Consider the following 20,236-nt stretch of genomic DNA (forward strand, 5'->3'; position numbering starts at 1 on the left):
AGAATTATTTTCTGGTAACTCTATCAATATTTCATTGTGAATTGTGGCTTGAATTTGAAGGGTTACATGAAGTTTTAAAGCACAGCCAACTTTCATTCTTTCTTTTAATGTTTTTGCTTGAATATAGAATAAAGCTTTGAAGCTATTGTAAAAAAACATTACCTTGAGGCCACCATTAACCGACCGTAATTAATACTAATGAACTTATGGGCAACAGAATATGTATACAATCTTCTGCAACAAATATTAGCCCATTTGTCAGGATTTGAGTCGGTATATCTTTAAGAACTTAGTGCAATTTCAAACAAAGATTAACAAGATGTGTTCATCTCTTTTCTTAATAGGAATGTTTGAAATCACACTGTTGTTCCAAATCAATATTATACATTTCTTATATTAGTACTGGGTTTTTAAACTAATTAAAATAAAAAAAATATTTTCATTAAAAAATAACATTGGCGTTGACAAATGTTTTCTTTTTATCCTGTCAATTCAGAAATCTCAAGTTGTTATATATCTTATCTGATGTTAAAGCCCCTCCACTGGCACAGGGAATGCAAGGGCCCTACACACTTTCCTGTAGTAATGTCAATGTTTCTGGTTTACAACCAGGAAGAGATGATTTGGTCATTGTTGCTCATTGGTTGCTAATAGTTTAATGTTCTATCTATCCCTTTCTTTAAGGAGTACATGGAGAACACTTCATTTGCTTTTCCTGTAAGTTGGTTCCATATTAATATATTGTTATATAGTATGTAACGAAATCTTTCTCGAGAACTTAATGTGGATATGCCTAGTGTTCTAGTCGTGCAGCTGAGAGGGCCGTATCACAGCACCATTCTCGGAGGAGAGTGTGACTTGTGTGAGAGTGTCAGGTGCTGCGGACCCTCCTTTTTTATACCATAAAGTAATGGGTATGCCCTGTGGTGTCTCACAAGCTTAAGAGCTTCAGTTTCCTTAGTCTGCCCAAATATAACATTTCTAATCAGGCCAGTAATAAGTCAGGTTATTTTCTTTTGTACTTCTTCTAGAGCAGCAATTCCTTTCTTGTTGTGTTATGACCAAGCTACACAACATTCCAAGTGTGGTCTAACTAATAAACACAGAATGTTAACATGACTGCCCCTGACTTAAATACTATACTCATAACAATATATCCAAGCAACCTTTATTACTTCCCCACTGGCCAAGGTGAAGAAAGTACTGAGTCCATATACATTCCTACAGTATATTGCTTTCTATATTGTTATATCTCTATATTGAATATGATCAAATAATCACTTGATATTTGAATTTTATGTTCTTACTTTCTTGTTAAATTTTAATTGTCAGGTATCTGGACAGTCCTACAAGTACAGTCCTACAAGAAGTTAACACTGTGCAATTTTTAAACTGCTTGCAACACCAAATATGTTTGTATGATCTGTGAATTTTGATGACTATACTTACTGCCTAAAGTCATCTGATAGCGGTGTGCCCAGTTTTGGATTCTATGTGAGTCTTTTTTCAAATTCCCTTGTAGCTTCTACAATAATCCTCATATTTTGGAATTTCCTGCAAACATCACTAGTGTACCAACTATACAAGAGTCATGGTCATGAATATAAAATATAACGAACTAAACCCCCATTAATGAGCTCACACTAGTATGAGGTGACTACAGTCTTGCTTTGTTTTCTGTTTTTTAACCACTTTTTATACAGTAGAAAGATAACTGTGGATTCATGTACTGTAGCTTTATGTTTGAAGAGGATGCTTGATAAGAAACTTGATCAAAAGTGTCCTGAATGTATTATATGTACTACAGTTATTTATTTCATTACATATTTGCTATAAAACTCTTAATAGCTCTCAAATAACTCTTAATAACTCTTAGAATTTAGTTTTCATGTAGATTCTTTTTTGTAATACAGTTGAAATTGTAACATCGTTATAACATTTTCTTGACAATCTTGTCTATCCATCATTATCTGTGTAACGATTATTTACTGATTTACAATATAATGACATTTTTACTAATTAAGTAAGTAATGAGAATATATTACAGCTGCCAAAAAGAGAAGTCTTTTCTTGGATAACAGCTCTCAGCACCTTGTACAAACTTTACACCCTGCTGTGTGTACACTGTTGAAAAGATAAAGAAATCCATATCATTGTTCCTTGGCATAGCTTTATAAACTTAATTAGATGTTTTTAAAGATAATAGAACTGGAGTTCACACTTATATTTGTCCATTTATATTTGCTATGCAGAAACTCACTGATATCTCATAAAATCTGTTCTGTTTTCATTAACATTTTATGTTACAGTTTTATTGGATACATATTTATAATTCCCATTTCAAGTGAGTACAGTACTTTAAACCACACTCTGCATGGCTACTAATAATTGAGCACGAATGTCCTGTATAAAAAGGCTAATACAGCACATATTCAAACTCATGAAGTTACCAAAAGAGGAACCAACTTGTAATTTTTACCCTCTTAGAACAATAGGGAAGATGCCCCTTCATCCCCTCTTGGTCTCAATACACCAGTAATGTCTAATGCACTGTTGAAAAAACATTATACATACCGATTTCAGAGTTGGTGGAAGAAATATTACCTTACAGTACTGTATATCCAAATAAAAAAAACTGGTCTTCAGACAGGAACACCATGTTATTTAGCCCATGAGATTAGGTTTCTTTTATTTCTCATTCTCCTTCACTATGTAAATGTGTTTATGAAACTTCCTGCTGGTAGCTTTTTAAAGTCAAGGTTCATGGAGGTGGGTTGGTGCAATCTGTGATATAAATTAATGGTTAAACATTTACCAGAACCAATAAAAAGCATCAAGAACAAATATCTATGTACATCACTTATGGGTGTAGTTTAAAGTTCAACAGCTGCAGATCATCAGCACATGTAGATTCAGGGGATAGTGCTTTTGAAGCATAGCCATTAGTAATGATTATTAAAGAACCAATGGTGTCCTATACATTTTATATAATTTGTGACAAAACCAAATTGTTTAAATTTATATTTTGATAATACTTAATAACAACAGGGCTAACATTTGCTCCAGGTTTCTGAGGTGGCTAGTGATTTGACAGATAAGGTTAGTTTTATCTACTATAAGGCTTAAAGTTCCACTGCCATGAACACAGATTGCTGTGTTGTAGCATCGAATTACCACTGGAAACAGTTTTCATTTCAAATCATCATTATTTTCTATTTTACTCTTAAATTGACAGTTGTTCAGCTTGCTGCAGCTCCCTCTCTGTTGGCTGTATCATTCACCACAAAGGACATGAGGACATTGATTGGAAATAGTAAGCTTTTCCCATACCCCAACTTGCTCTACATGAGACACACAGACAGGGAGAGAAGCTTGGGGTTAGAGCGCAGGGTCAGCCATTTATACAGAACCCTTGGAGTAGTTGGGGTTAAGGGCCTTGCTCTGGGGCCCAAAGGAATAGGATTCCTCTGCCGGTCACAGAATACGAACCCCCAACCTTCCAGCCACAGGCGCAGATCCTTAGCCACAGAGCCACCACACCGTCCCAGAGCTCAAGCTACCCGTGCTGAGAGGCCAGCCTTTTGTGCACTGCTTGTCTTCACTGAGCTCAGCCATGCTGCTCCATCACTATCACAACTCATATCCTGTCCACATTAGAATTTAATAAACATGCTAAGGGATTAGTTCTTGGTTTGTATCAACATTAAACACTGAGCTTATATGAGTAAGGCCTACAAATTAGCAACTAACAGTTGCTAAAACTTGTTTGGAGCTTGCAGGAAGACTTTAACGGGAGAGAGTTGACCCGATCTCATAGTGCAAGATGAGACTGGTTCAGTGACATCACTCCACGGGACCACAAATCTCTAATGCCAGAACGACGGCCTTTTTGAGTATAATGGATTTGTCTACCGCTTGTCTGGTTTATGCAGTCCTGGTCATTCAGTGGTGTCACAGAGAAAGTGTAAAATCCATCTGCACTTGCTATACACAGTATAATGTATCCATATTATTGTATAGGAAATCCAGAACTCGTGAAGGTGAACGAGGAAAAATAGTGAAAAACACCTGAAAAGGGCTCCAGTCAAAATATTGTGACCACTTTCTTTTTATTTGTCAGCGGGGAATTGACTTCTTCTTCCTTTGTAGCTTAGATATTGATGCAATTCACAACTCTGACCACAGTTAGACTTAATTAACTGTTAATGATGTGTGAGTGGGGGGTGGTAAGTTTTGGTAGCTTCTCAACTGAGCATTAATGCTTAAACTCTATTAAATAAAAAAATACAAGCCGGTCCGTCATTTGGCTTTCTTTGTTATTGACAATTAATATAAACACTAAAGTCAAAATGGCCGATCCCAGTCTCTTTATAGTTACAGTTACAACACAACCCCTTTTATTGACAAAAAATGTGTAGCAGTTGTTTTTGCTTCCTATGGATATTTTAAGTGGTTTCTGCAGGAACAACCCAAAAGACAAAGAAAGGCTTACAGGTGGGGTCAGGGTGGGTTTGGGAAATAGTTTTGACACTAAAATCAAAATAAACACAAACCACTGAGTGTAGCAGTATGGTTAGGAAATGATCTCAGGTGTCAAAAACTAAGATGTGTGTACAGCAAACTATAAATTAAACAGAAAACTGCTACAGTCTGGTCAAAGGTGTGATCTGCAGGACGAGTGCCTAACAGTCTTTTTTAACACAAATGTCATGGGTGACAGCTTTATTTTAGTATTTTAAGAATTAGTTTTATCTGTATAAAACTGTTGTGGTTTTCACTGTTATTTACTAGATGTGTTTTCATCACTTTAGACTTGTTAGTGGGTTCATCGTTTTTTTTCTGTTTGTCAATGTTTGTTCATCACTTAATTATTTGGCCCTTGTACTTTTGATTGCTCCCAAGATGAACTCTTAGCGGTTGTGAAAGCTAATAACAGGGAACACCCAAGTACTGGAAGAGTGTTGCATGGCTTTGCAGTACGGTGAAAAAGTGTAAAGTGTGGCAGACCTTTGCACATGGAGTCATACAGGTGGGTGGTACAAAACAACAGGAGACATACAGTACAGGGAAGAAGTGAGCAAAGAGATAAATGTAAGTAATGGGAGGCTGAAAGTATTACAAGGATTTACAAGGATTTATTTCAGTGCCCATGTATACCAATAGTTTTTGGAGCCCTTTATAGGGTAAAACAGAACAAAAACAGAACACTGAACAGATATAAATAAATAACAATAAAAATAAAAAAGTAGAAAAAGAAGGAAAGGCAAACACCAATTAAAGGCCTGACTAAACAGATATGTTTTTAGTCTAGATTGAAAGGCTATACAAGGGTTTACATTTTCAGATTGGCTGGGATCTGAATCAAATCCACCATATGCTTCCAGAGCAAGGTGGCTGAAAGCACCTGAAAGAGAATCACGAAGCAGAGGACACAGGTGGAAAATTCCAGGAAATCCATTAAAAACTGAGGATAGGAGACACCTTTCTACAGAACGTTTTGCGGGGGTCTGCTGATGGCTTATATGAACAGCTGGATCAGATCCTGCTACAGTTAGTTACAATACTAGCAACCAAACAAGCTGAAAAGGTATCCTTAGCTCTTTCTTCTCAGTTTCATGGGCAAGACATTCCCCCTCAAGCTGAATCCACAAATATTGTGAGTCAGTTTACTGCCAGCTTCTTCTGCCTTGTGATGTCCCCATCTGCTTTCTTGAGTTTTGCCATAAAAGTGTCTTAATAACATTGATGAAATAATTCTCATCTGCCACAAATGTGTGTGGATACATGATTTGCACCTCTTTAAACAGGTCCTCTACTGCCAACTCATTCATAACCTGAAGTCACACAGTGGTTGAAGAAAATGCTACAGTGCTGGTGACACTAGTTTCATCAAGAAAACTGCTGTTAGTGCAGTGTTCTTCACACATAACAGAAAGGACCCCACAGATGTCTTGTTGGTGGTGTTTCTTGAATGTTTCATCTAGAGGATTTTTACAGTCTTTTTGTGATCTGTTGATCTGAGAGTTTTTACTTGTTTTGAGTACCTCCTTTTTAGTACCACCTTTCCCTGTGCGTTTCAGGACATACCTGTGCAAGTTAGCGGTGTGCAAGAGCAGATAAGTGCATTTTCACTTTTTTTTCTTTCTCAATAGACTCTTTTAAGTTTAATAGAGTGATTTTTTAAATTATTTTGGCTGATTCTGTCAGCTTCTTTTTGGGTTCATAGAATTACATTTAATTTGGGGTTTTGCGTCTATCAATTCTGTCTATAACAGAGTGGCTCAACACCTCCCCCTGGTGACCTTACCCAAATCAACACTCCAGTTGCGGCTGTTACATTCACTCAAGAGCAACCAAGGCTTTGGTTGTTTTTCTTAACAGCGAGAAAATGTAAGTGACGTAGCCCACAAAAGGTTAGTGATTGATGGCGCGTTAGAGTAGGTTTTTACCTCTGTTAATCCGTGCAAGAAAGTTTTCAAATATGTCTCATTTAAAAACATGAATTTCTTCTGCTGGAATTGAGCCTTCACTGTCAAATGATAGCAGGTGTCTCTATGATTTCTCTTGGCTGCAAATCTGCAAGGAGACAAGTGTATATGTTATTCAATTATCCTGACTGGCAGTTATCTGTTTTTTGTTTATTCAAAGATGAGGAAATATTTTAAGTGTGGCCAGGAGGGACATACACTCATTCTTCGACTAACATTAGGTCTTTATGTAACCTGAATTTTATGCAAGTGTAAGGCAACCTTTTTTAGTCGTTGCATAATAATGTAAAGAATTATCATTCATCATATCCAAAAATATAGACAAAAATTGCTTACTGAACATGTATTTTTAAAATCCTCTAATTAAAATAATTAAACACCAAATATAGATTGCACTTCCAAATATACAAAAAATATTGGAAGGAGAGTGATTTATCTTTTGAAGAAGTACATTTCATTATCACTCTGAATAAACACTGGTTTCTGGCATTATCTTATTTTTTGAGCTCCCAGCTTTTTTGTTCTTTTTGTTGTGAGCTCCCAGCAGGTTAAAGTTGTTTTTTCCTAACTTTTTTTTAAAGATAGGCTTCACTTCAGTAGACCATTATACTGTATCTTCCATTCGTTAAAGAAGGGCAGAGTTTTATACATTTATTGAGCAGGACTGAAGCCTTCCAGATCCAGTCCCTACAGAGAGTTTGGATTCTAGTGGGGACAAGTGGAAGACACCTGATTCTTTGGTAACATTCAATATACTGTATTATATATTATTCAATATATTCAATACATACAATTTTATTTTATTTTAATCAAGTATGTGTTGCTCTACCTCACTAAATGTACACCAACAGAGTATGCAGCAGGGACTTGAACCCACAACCCATAAGCTTTGACAAACGAAATCCAACTTATATGCTACACTGTACAGCTGTACAATATTAGCACATAACACGTGTGGAGCATTTCAGTTTTATGCATACTGTGTATATATGTGCTATATACACTGTGTTACCAAAATATTAGACAGAATTTGATACGGGAGTGATCCATCTTGTACGAATTACAAGAATGTCCCATGTAGTAGTAGTAGCAGACCAGAACCTTTTCATCATGATAGTTGGCACCTGTGGATAATTGCTGTCCATGTCTCCACAGTAATGGAATTGATGCTGTGATCTGTTAGAGTTATAATAACTGTTACAGGAGAATGAACCCACTATTAACAGTAATATCTAAATTTTTGGTAGGGCAGAATAAATATACATAGCACATTTATAACAGCTGTTATGGCTTTCTAATAAAAAATATTTAACAGGCAACCTTTAAATGATTTTTATATACAGTACTTAGGTAAATTGCTTTGAATTGTTTCCTCACCAAATTAGTGTATTCTTTTTAAACAATCATTGGTTCTTCACCAAAGGAATCACATTGCTTTTCTTCTGCTGCTGAGAAAAGTGATTATAAAGCAATTTTGTCATTCATTTCTAGTAGCCTCTGAAGTGTTATGAAGTATTTATTTAAATATACAGTATGTTAGATGGGTAATCTATGTTATTGTGAGATTAAAGTTCATATGAAAATAATTTAACTTTGAACTTTCTTAATGTTAGGAATTCTGTAATTTTAGTTCTATAACAAGTCAATACATTAATTACTTATTCTAATGTGTCAGCCCTCTTAACCCCACTTCATTATGCAATGGCAGTTACTAACCACAATTTGTTTTTAAATCTGGATGACGTACCTTTTGGTTTTAATACAGATAAGATTAATCAAACAGTATTAGATGAAAACTAATTCAGTTTCAATAAACCACTAATTTTACATTTATGGCTTGTCAGAATAAAATGAACTAAGGAGATCTTCTGATGAAGGGATGAAGCTTCATCTATTATACAACAGAGGCAACATCTTGTAGGTAGAGTCCGTTAGCTGATGTAATTGATACACCCGTAATCTAAAACCAAAAAAATATCTCACAGACCCTCCCAAAACACCTTGAGCGTGTGACACTCAAGCTATGGCATACAGGTTTCTTACTCACAACCAATATAGACAGCAAATAGCACATTTAACTTTTAATGAATACACTCATCATGTAAAATAACCTAAACAGTATGACTTATCAAACTCCACATACTTGGAAGGTATACCCAGAATACCCAGAACCCAGAGGTGAATGTATTAAATAATAATAATTCTGATTATTTACATTCTGTTTGAAATATCTGAAAAATAAACACAACATATACCATTGTACAAAAGAGGTTTAAAGTTATTTTGCATTTATAGTAGAGAAATTCATAAGAACTCAACATATACTGTAATTTATTTGAATACTGCATGTAGAGTATTCCACCCCAAATTCCAATTTATCACAAATACTTCATTTTGGCTCATATAACTGTGGTGTATATTTGATTCAATCTACTCATGTGAAAATGGAAATTCCATATTTAATATCGAATGAGCATAGTATTTGTGCACAGCAGATCATGATGTACTGTAAGTGGAACCTTACCTTCAGATACACTGAGTCTTTCTCTATATATTCCAGCTGCTGTGATAAGGCTGAAAACCAATATTGAAAACAGAATGGTCAAAGCTTCCATCTCAGTAAATGGAGAGGCCATCTGCCATATGTCCTGTGAAAACAACCAGAGAGAATCACAAAGCCTGCACTGTATAAAAATACCTGTTTATAATAACAACAGTCAAGTATGAATTTTATTCAGTATGCTTGTAGTGAAACATCCACAATTAGAAAAGAAGCTGTGAAAGTACTAAGTATTGTTTTAGATAAAATTTCCCTTCATTCTGAATTATTGAATTTTAAATAGTACATAAATTCTCATTGTAAAGAGCTACAGCATATGAAATAAAAATAACAAAGTCTGTATTAAAATCACACCACAAAAGCTGAGGTTATTAATTCCTGTTCTTTCCTGTTCCTGTTACATATTCTAATTTGCATATTTCTTTGATGCACTCAAAAATATAACTTCATTTTAGTGAAAGGTCAACTAGATGTGTGCACTATAGAGATCTCTGTATAATTAGATAATGCTTAGAAAATCAGAATACTGAATATATGAAGGAAGTCTGGTATCCGTACCAGGTATCCAGTTAGTGCAAATACTGTATAACAAGGGAGGAAAGGTATGGTAGAGCATTGCTGCCATTAAGAGCAAAACAATTCATGTATTATCTTTTAATTATGAGAAAATAATCTTAAAATTATCTTGAAATTATGACGTAGCACATTCTTGCATAAGTACAAGATAGCAATGTTCATTTGAGTGTAATGTATGTACATCGTGCAGTGGCAGCTCCATGCTACCAGTAGTTTAGCTGGAACTTCAGGGTTTGTTTTCGTGACACTGTTTTGTCCACTAGGGTTTATTCATAATGAAATGTTACAATTAGTACCTATTGTGAACACAATTATAACTACAGTATGAGAATACTCACACTTATTCTTAAACTCAAGGAGTGTACCATGCAATTGATTCCACTGCTAAAAACTAAAAGTTAGCTCATAATAATGTACGTATTATATACAGTATTATGACAACTGTGCTTTTGTGTAATTATCACATAAAAAACGCTGTGTACTTTACCATAATTATAACATACTTTAATTTTGTAATAATGACATAATATACTATCTCGTAATTATACGTAATTATGAGATAAAACATTTTTTCCTGGATGGCAGAAATGCACATCTGTAGAAAGTAACGTATCGTGTACTTAATTTTATTTTTTTTCAATAGTCCCAACCACATCTGTTTCACATTAGCCATAGAAATGAGTGACTTCATTTTTTCACAAAAAGTTGACAAATCAATTACTATCCACTTGAGAATATGCAATACATTTTAAGGTAAAGGTCAACTGCTTCTCTAGTCAGCAAAAAACAGTCCTTGAATTTTATTTCTTTGGCAACAACAGCATTGTCTTCTGCATCGCATTTCAGACAGGTTTGAAGGTATAGATGACTACAGCGGGCATTCTGACTAGTTTCTCAATAGGGATTTTTCTTTTCCAACTTCTAATGACAGTTTCTGAACTTTTGCTGAACATTGTGCATTTTATAATAATAATAATTGCTTATACTTATATAGCGCTTTTCTGGACACTCCACTCAAAGCGCTTTACAGGTAATGGGGACTCCCCTCCACCACAACCAATGTGCAGCATCCACCTGGATGATGCGACAGCAGCCATAGTGCACCAGAACGCTCACCACACATCAGTGGGGAAGAGAGCAGAGTAATGTAGCCAATTCATAGAGGGGGATTATTAGGAGGCCATGATTGGTAAGTACCAATGGGAAATTTGGCCAGGATGCCGGGGTTACACCCCTACTCTTTTCGAGAAATGCCCTGGGATTTTTAATGACCACAGAGAGTCAGGACCTCGGTTTTATGAACGACGGCGCATGTTTACAGTATAGTGTCCCCATCACTATACTGGGGCATTAGGACCTACATGGACCACAGGGTGAGCGCCCCCTGCTGGCCTCACTAACACCTCTTCCAGCAGCAACCATAGTTTTTCCCAGGAGGTCTCCCATCCAGGTACTGACCAGGCTCACACCCGCTTAGCTTCAGTGGGTTGCCAGTTGTGAGTTGCAGGGTGATATGGCAATTTTCAACCATTAAGCAAAAAAAAGGGACAGATTAATGGCCTGTAAGCACTTAAAGGATTTCTTTGTAATTAATAACATGAGTTACAAGCATTTTACAAGCCAGCTAAAAGTTCACCTGAACATTGGTCGCATTTTTGATTTTGTGATTTTTTTTATGATCATAGAAGTTACGTTGGTATTTACATTTACAAGATGGTATGTAGGGTATGTAAATATAATCAAATATACATTCATATACACCACACAAACAAGCTTTATGGTAAATAGATGAAGGAGTCATCTATTTACCATAGATAAATTATGGTATGTTATCTAAGACAGATAAGCTGAGAGCAAACACTGTGTGAAACCACACAAGCATTGTGTTTATTATTTATAGATATTGTAGCAGTCACTTCACCCCAGCATGGCATTTAGAAGGGTTAAAATGGCTGGCCATGGCAGACATTGAGACTCTGCCTCAGGAGCTTTGAATAGCCTGGTAAAGAACAGAACCTCAGGACACTATTGAGAGCAGAATTCCATTTAGTTCATGCTCTCAAATTTGTTTGGATTTAGACCTTCTGTAAATAGTTGAATGCTATAAAGCTGCCCTCTGTTCCTTACATGCTAGTGGTCTGTGAATCTCCACAGACAGCTTTCATTCTACAATATTGTGATGACCTACTTTTATATTTTCTCTGAATACAGAAAAACATTACAGAAACATAAAAAAACAATGGTCTCCAAAGAGACAATTAAGGTAGAGCAGTTTTCCATATCCAAGAGAATGCAAGAGTCACATTGTAAAGAGTATGAAAAAGCAGAATTTATGTGTGAAGTGGACATGGTTGTGAACACGTTCTAATTGTTAAAAGTTTTGACCATTAAATGCATGCTTCTAAATTAAATAAAGGATAATCTGAGAATATTAACCCAATGTGAGAAAATCACTAACTTGCCAGAAAGATAAATTAAATTAGATTAGTAGTGGTCCTTTGGTGCACAAACAGGTTGTCAACAGAGGGTACATTTGAAAAGGAACTGTATCATCATCATCATCTAATCATCATCAAGCAACAACTACAAGGAGGGCAAAGGGTGTTTTATATCATGATGACTATAAATAGAAAACAGAAATCAAAACCAGTCTTGTCATGGACAGCAGTGGAATTTAAAATTATTACAATGGGACCCTCTATACTTTGACATTAAACACATTTTAATAAATCAAGATGGTGTGTGACTTTTTCATGCAAAATTTAAATGTTTTGCATTGATAATTGCTTAGATCAGGGATTCCAATCTCAGTTCTCATTGGACATGTCTAAGCTTTTATCTTAAGCAACCTAAAATCTTTTGATAAAATGACAGCCTTGAAAAGTTCCAGTCAAGTAAATTAGTTCAAGTAGTAGTAATTAAGTAACTAACATCTGACCAACAGATGTGGAAGTCCTGTTGAATGGAGCTGGGAAGCATGGTTTAAGCTTTAAAATTTCTTGACTTAATCCCAGAAAAGATAGCATTGAATTTATTTGTAAATGTGGTAAATTGATTTTAAAACTTCAAGCAAGGAGCAAATTAGGCAAACTTAACATGGGCTATAATATGCTCCCAACCCCTCATGACCATTAGTATACTCCTCTCTAAATGACTGGTTCAAAGCATTCCCCAAACTGGAATTACTCAGCAGTGATAGAAGCATTATGTAACAAGGCTGAATCAAAGTCAGCACACCGACTTGCATCCAGACATGGATCTGAGCTGGACTTGCCAGCTGTGTATTTTCTATATCTCTGCTCGTGGCCTCAAAATCTGTGGCTGCACAGGGGCGAGAATGAGGAAGTGTTTCCGGGCCGCACAGCTCGTCACCTTGATTCAGTGCGTAGTGGAGGAGAGACGCATCCATCCCTGACAGCACTACGAGTCTTTAAGTATCCAGGAAGCCACAGGGATCACTGAGTGCTAGGAGAATCCTGCCCTAGTAATATTAACCTCAGCTGATTGTGCACCACCATTTGAACAATCCTGGTCACAGCTGCCTAGTGAGAGCAAGAATGATTTTATCAGGAACAATCTTCTAGCTTGAATATTTTGCTTTAAAGAATTTACAGCTTTGCTGCTTTGATAGTATTGGATGTATTTTTTAGCTTGTTGTTGATTCTGAGACAAAAACTATTTCAGCAAGTTCCCAATCTTTGCCAAGTCAACAGCTAATTACAATGATTGCAGCAATGCAGATTCACCACTGCCCTCTCTGCCGTGCTTGCTTTTCCATTCACTGTACCAATAGAGCAGTCATCTTTGGCCCTTCTTTTGAATCAGACTTTTTACTTTTCTTCTTATTTGATGTTGAAATGGGAGAAGAGACTTTTTTCCAGTTTTCTCTCAAATGAGAAAGCCTATAACCACCGATCAAATAAAAAATAAACAAGTGGTACTGGAAAATAAGAAAAGTGTTGGCCACATTATCATTGCTGTAAAAATGTAGATTTTGATAGAATTATGTTCTTGTGGGGGGCACAGTGGTGCAGCAGTTAGCATTGCTGCCTTGCAGAGGTGGGGCTCCTGCTTCAATTCCTGGGGGGCCATCTGTGAGTTGTGTGTTCCCCATGTTTGCTTTGGTTTTCGTACCACAGTCCAAACACATACTAGACTGTTGGGTTAACTGCTGTCTGGGAAATACTGACCCTGGTGTGAGTGAGTGTGTGTACCTTTGTGATGGCCATGTGTGGATATTTACTGTTGTTAGTTAAATCATCCAAATATATCTTATGTCTTTGTGTTATAGCTTTAATCCGGTTAAATAATATTTTACTAAAACATTCATGAAGCTCAAATTACATTTTAGGTCCAAGAATACAGACCAACATTCAAAACTTTTTTCTCGACTCTGCAATTAATAATTACTTGCATTTATACAGTGATTTCATCCTAACAAAATCACAAAAGGCTTCACATACAGTAGAAGACCCCATTTCATCAAGCACTGAAGTGCTGCTCCTATGCCAGTGACGATTTTACGATTTTACACAGCCAGATTACTCAGCAAAATGGAACTACATCATTAGTTTTGCATTCTACAAAGTACTTTCATAAAAGAACACACCACAAGGAACAACATTCTCAACTGTCCGCAATATTAAAAATGAAGATCATGAGGGATTATTATGGTAGTATTGAGTTAATTTATTATTAAAATTCAGTCTTGTCAAAGTAAAAATATTTAACTGTAGCAATTAGAGATATTACCCCACTGAAAGGTACAACAGCTTTTCCCTATCCTTATTTTAAATACTGTATACAATGGCAGACAAAAGTACTTCACAGAATATCCAAGAAAATGCACAAATAAACACGCAACAAATAATTTTAAAACATCCTGTGAAAAAACTGAACTTTAGATTTTTAGATTGAAATATCTGAATTTGAAATAAAATACCAAAGGATTCCTTTAGTGAAAATATAATTTAACGTAAATACGTCAATTTCAAGATACTCACCACAAGGACCTGTTGTAAACAGATGTAAACAGATAAACCAGCTGTGCAGTGTACATATAATAATAATAAACAGAACATGACCTGAACAATCAAACAAGCAAAAATATTCCAATAAATGGGAATAAAATCATGTAAAACTTACTTGCATGCGAAGCAAATAATTCTATCTTACATTCACTGTGTAGTTGTGGATCTATATACTTGAAAGACTTGTCTAGTTGAAATGTGACACTGGAAATGCAGGTTGACTAATGTTACCACAGGCATGCTGGAAACACAGCTATGTGGTAGTGGCTGGAACCTTAAGCACTGACCAAAGGTATTGTCACATTTGTCTGGGGTTTTCAAAATTTCCTAAAGTAAAGTGATAATAATAGATAATAATAAACAACATAACAAATAATAAACACTTAGCTTTTTTACTTGATATTCAGTTGATATTGGCATGTAGTAGACTACATGTGTAGTCTATTTTAAAATACAGTAGTTAATATTGGGACAAATTCAGGTAATGTTAACACAATAAATAACAGCACCCATCTTCGTATTTCCACTGCGCTATTGTTTTTAACAAACAACAGAGAGGAACATTTAGCCTCAGCATTATCCATTAATCTGGTGGAAACTACTGAAAAAACAGTTTTTAGTATTTTTATTCACATTAAGCTATCCATACAATTTCTTACTACTTTATCCAGCAGGGGGCCACGGGGGAGTCAGTGCCTATCCCAGCAAGCAGGCAATCTAAAACAAACTTCTGTACTGCACTGGGAATGATCTGAACTGGACCTTCCAGAGGATGTTTGAGAATGGTTCTTCATATCTCATTATAGTCTGGGCATGGTCTACGTTCCTTAAATCTTATTTTGCAAAAACAATATTAATATGTTTTAAATGTCAAGGAAATCGTCACATGACTGAAATACTTATAATGTGCTATCTATATACTGTATCTGTATTCTATATCGAATCTGTGTGTGAGTTAATGGCTGTATTGTGTTTATGATAATGTAAACGCACAGGGTGTTAAACAGATCACACACCCAGCACCCCAACCCTCCTTTGTCTACAGAAATTAGCTGTTTTTTAGTAAAAAAGAATTATTTGACCGGTTTTATTCTTGTGTTATGAAAATATCTTTAAGCTTGTGCCCCTTATTTGCAACATGGAGCCAAGCAAAATGTTTCACCCAATTATTATTGAGTTTTATGCATCTGAAATATTTAGCTGTACGTAGTAGATTTATATAACAGTATGAAATCTGTCTCTATAAAATGAAATAAGTAGTGACTAAACACTTCATAATACAGTTCAACATCACACAAAACAAGTTTAAAAGGAATACAAAATATTTTAGAATTTTAGGCAACTATACTATGTAAACAAAAGGTATTGCTAAAAAACTGGAGTATAGGTGGTACTGTATGTTTCTGGTCTGATTGTGCTGTACATCTTCAATAATGGAAGGAGTACCTTGTAGAATAAAGGGTTGCTTTGATAAGTGCTAGATCCAGCTATCTTTCTTATAATGAGAGTAATCAAAGAAATCAGTAGGTAACTAAAGCCTAAAAATATCTGCTTTCCCTCATTCTGCAATTACTTTCAAAAATGTGTTTCAGATAAGCTCGGTGTCTGACACAACATTCTCTCCTCTTTGTATTTCACTACTGTGGGCATGAGTTTGCAGATTCTGCAAGCTTTGTTGAATTGCTGCCACATACACAACCCACTTCCTGTTAGTGAGGTCCCCAATTATTTTGTTCTGTTTAGCGTGTGACCCTTGGTAACATAAAAAAATGAATCCCTGAACTCTGGCATGTCGCCTGTAGCTTTTAAAAATGCTTTTAAAAAGCACTGCAGTTCTTCCAGTGCCTAAAAAACTAATATGACTTTGAATGATCTGAATAATTTCAGCACATATGTGACTTTTAGAATGTATTGTTGTAGTATAACTAAATGGTCATCTTAATATATATTTACATGGCACAGAAACAGCTCTAGGTAAAGTTGTTAATGATATGTTGATGGCAGGTGATTAGAGTGCATCCCAATTCTCCTAGATGTACTACATTTGCAACTGTAAATCATGACATTCTACTTATTCAGTTGGAGTGTTTGTTTCTGCTGCTACCCATAAATGGCTTAAACCTTACATCGTAGAGTATCTATAGTTCATTTTTCTTGGTGCTTATAATTCTGAGGTCACGGATGAGAGGAGGCCTTTTGGCCCATCTTGTAACTAATTGATTCTAGGATCTCATCCATTCTTTTCTTGAATGAAACTAGATGTTGAAGGGTATTGACTTCAACAAAATGGCTGAGTAGCTTGTTACCTGTTACCTCTGTTTTGAATTTGGATTGGCGCCAGAACGCTCACCACACATCACCTATCAGTGGGAGTAATGAAGCCAATTCAGCTATAGGGATTATTAAGAGGCCATATTTGGTAAAGGCCAGTGGAAAATGTGGCCAGGACACTTGGGTAACACCCCTACCCTTTTTGAGAAACGCCCTGGGATTAGTGTCCCCATAATCATACTGGGGATTTGGCACACACACAGACCACAGTGTGAGTGCTCCCTACTGGTCCCACTAACACTTACATAACATATGAAATACAGTTTCTTATTTCCTTACATCTTATATCCTCCAACAAATTCTTCAGAATTGCATGTTAGTATGGAGGGCGATGCTATGTGTATGCCGAAAACATGCTTGCCATTATTCAGTTCTGACCATAAGCTAAAGCAAGGGTAAGATGCTCCATCCTTATTCTTTTAAATATAAATCTCCACAGTCAGTTAAGATTACAGCTTTGAATGTTCACACTCGTGAATATTGCAATACTTAATACTGTGATTTGATATCAAATATAACCTGATGTTGTTACTCCACATAGAATATTTCCTCTTTTACATTTACTTCACAGAGTAAATATTATGACAAACACAATTATCCAGTTTATTGGGATTTTCATGTCTAAGTTTTAAAAATGTTATAGTTAATATGAATTTCAAATACAATTGCTTATTTATGTGAATTACATGTTGCTATAAGAAGATGGTCTCTGGAATGCAGTGTTAAATTATGAATTATTCAAGCAAGCATCTTGAGAAATCTGTTCAACACTGTAGTTACTGAGAAAAATACTTTTATGTCTTGCTATATGACTAAGGGATATGAATATATAAGAGGAAACAGAGTAAATAGTTCCATTTAATGTTTGTTTGTACTGTACATGGCCAAAAACAAATAATCTCCAATTTCTCATATTTAAATCATCATTTAAATCAACATAAATAATCAAATAAATCACTTGACAAAGTAAATTAAAAAAGTGATATGATCTATTTGTGTAATGGATCAATAAAAAAAGAGTAATGCGTGGAACTACTGGGTTTAAAACTCTTCAGTCATTTCCTGTTTAAACCATGACTTCCTGTTATACACAAGGGTGTTTTCCATAATTACACTCAGCACCCTACTATTAAATTAAAACTGTTAAGTCTTGTAAAGTTGTTAGTATGTCATCTCAAGGTTGTATAGCTGCAAATTTGAAATATACTTCAGGTACATTATGTATTATTTGTGGAATAATTAAGAAATTGTATAATGAAATATAAAAAATAATTGTAGATTGTTTTCTAACTTGAAGGGAAAACAAGAACATTAAATAGAACATTAAATATAATAGTTGACATGATTTTGGTTATCTGATGCACAGTTTAAGTAAATACGTACAATTTGTAGAAGGAAAGCTCCTTGAAATATTTTAATTAAGTTACTGTAACTTTTGATTTTGTGGACTTCTCATACATTGAGCAAACATTTCTGGAACTGTTTGATATGTAACATAAGTTATAGAACTCAAGAACAGTTAATGTTATTGAAGGTGCTGTTGCAGACCAAGAGTTACACAATCTGATTTTTTTCATTACATTTAAATTCTTAAATGTAATGAAACTTAGTTTACTTCCCAGAGCCACATGTTTGCCCTCAATAGTAAAGATTAATGAAATACTGTATAAAAGAAGGAAAAGCAGAAGAACTGGGGCTCTCTAGGACCAGAGATAGAGACCACTGAGTTATTGCAATTCACTATGGATTTCACAAGGGTCTAGGCATCAGATTTAAACTTGGGATGTCTCTATGAAAGAAAGACAAGTGCACATTCATTTCCATCATGATATACCTTCATCCACTTGTCTATACATATAGTATTGATAATAAGGGAATCAATTTCTTGCTTGAGACAAATCTAAATGTGTCCAACCTGCTCAAGGCCTGTGGAAATAGGGGCAGTGATATGGTTTTAGAGTTTGAAACTGGAAATATATTATTTTAGAGTTTGAAACATGCTGAACATGATGGCATGTCAGAATAAATTCTCATGACAGTGTAAAGAAACCAGAGGTCTATCTAAAGAAGGAATTTACTCATACTGACAGACTGGAACCAAACGTTTCATCCTGTGTAATATGCAAGACCCTGAACAGGGTTTGTAAAACAGGCATTTCTGACAAGAGACGCATCACTATACTGGGGCATTAGGAACCACACAAACCGCAGGGTGAGCAACCCCTAGCTGGCCCCACTAACACCACTTTCAGTAGTAACCTTAGTTTTCCCCAGGAGGTCTCCCATCCAGATACTGACCAGGCTCACACCTGCTTAGCTGCAGGGTGATATGGCTGCTGGCGCAATATAAAGTAATAGTAATACTGTAATAATATAAAGTAGTAGTGTAAAGACCCTCATTGTAAATAGTGGGATAGGTTGTGCAAATCACTGGACATTACTGGACAGTACACATCAAAGGTTTTTCAAGAACAGTAAGATATATTAGTGTACAATGAATTGGTCTCATTAGGTGTTAAGCTGATCAGACACCTTAGTTAAAAAAGACAGCAAAATACTGTGACAATTAAAAGAAATGAATCAGTGAGATGCCCAAACCTGAGGACCCCTACTCAGGCCTTCTATGGGCATGCATGAGCAAGCCTCCCTAAAGTCCCCGTCAATCAAAATGCCCACATCTCTGTCTGATGTTGAGTGCAGTGGGGCTGCTCAGGTGGGTGCTACACTTTAGTGGCATATGACACGGCTCCCTTCCATGTCCCTTAAATGTGATCCTATGAAATGAATGGTGCTAATTAAAATACAGGGAATTATTGTTTATTGTTTATTGTAATCATGTACTGTAGACTCTCCTTTCCCCCACTGTGGGCAAAGGCACTCTGGATTTGTTGAAGTAGATGTGAAGCAGTAATTTTAATCAATCACAGATTATACAGGATACATTATTTTCTAGTTATATAATATACTAAAGGTGATATTTTCTGATTTTGAAGTTTATGAAACATTTTTAACTCATTGATTTACTTATGTAAAAAAAAAAAACAAAGACTGATATCTTGCAAGGTGTCCTAGTATCTTCTCTTTTGTCTTTGTTTGCACTCAGTAAATAAAGATTAGTGCTAGTAGTAGTGCCAAATTCCCACACCACTTACCTGTCTCCAGATTCCCAGTATAGGATAGTTTGTTTTCATGTCTGCTAGCTTTCCCGCGGTGCCTTGTTTTCAGATGATATAACAAGTTTCTGCTGAGTG

General features: G+C 35.6%; 1 long non-coding RNA gene across 1 annotated transcript; it reads right to left on the reverse strand.

Annotated features, from left to right (window-relative positions):
* Positions 1-6,469: 6,469 nt before the first annotated feature.
* On the reverse strand, positions 6,470-20,202 carry LOC138241260 (uncharacterized). The gene is made up of 3 exons (XR_011190459.1): positions 20,138-20,202; positions 9,013-9,136; positions 6,470-6,576 (listed from the first exon to the last, which is right to left on the reverse strand). It is a non-coding gene; the product is annotated as an uncharacterized lncRNA (long non-coding RNA).
* Between the last annotated feature and the right edge of the window lie 34 nt (positions 20,203-20,236).

The sequence above is a fragment of the Lepisosteus oculatus genome, chromosome 1, assembly GCF_040954835.1.
Source record: "Lepisosteus oculatus isolate fLepOcu1 chromosome 1, fLepOcu1.hap2, whole genome shotgun sequence".
NCBI lineage: Eukaryota > Metazoa > Chordata > Actinopteri > Semionotiformes > Lepisosteidae > Lepisosteus > Lepisosteus oculatus.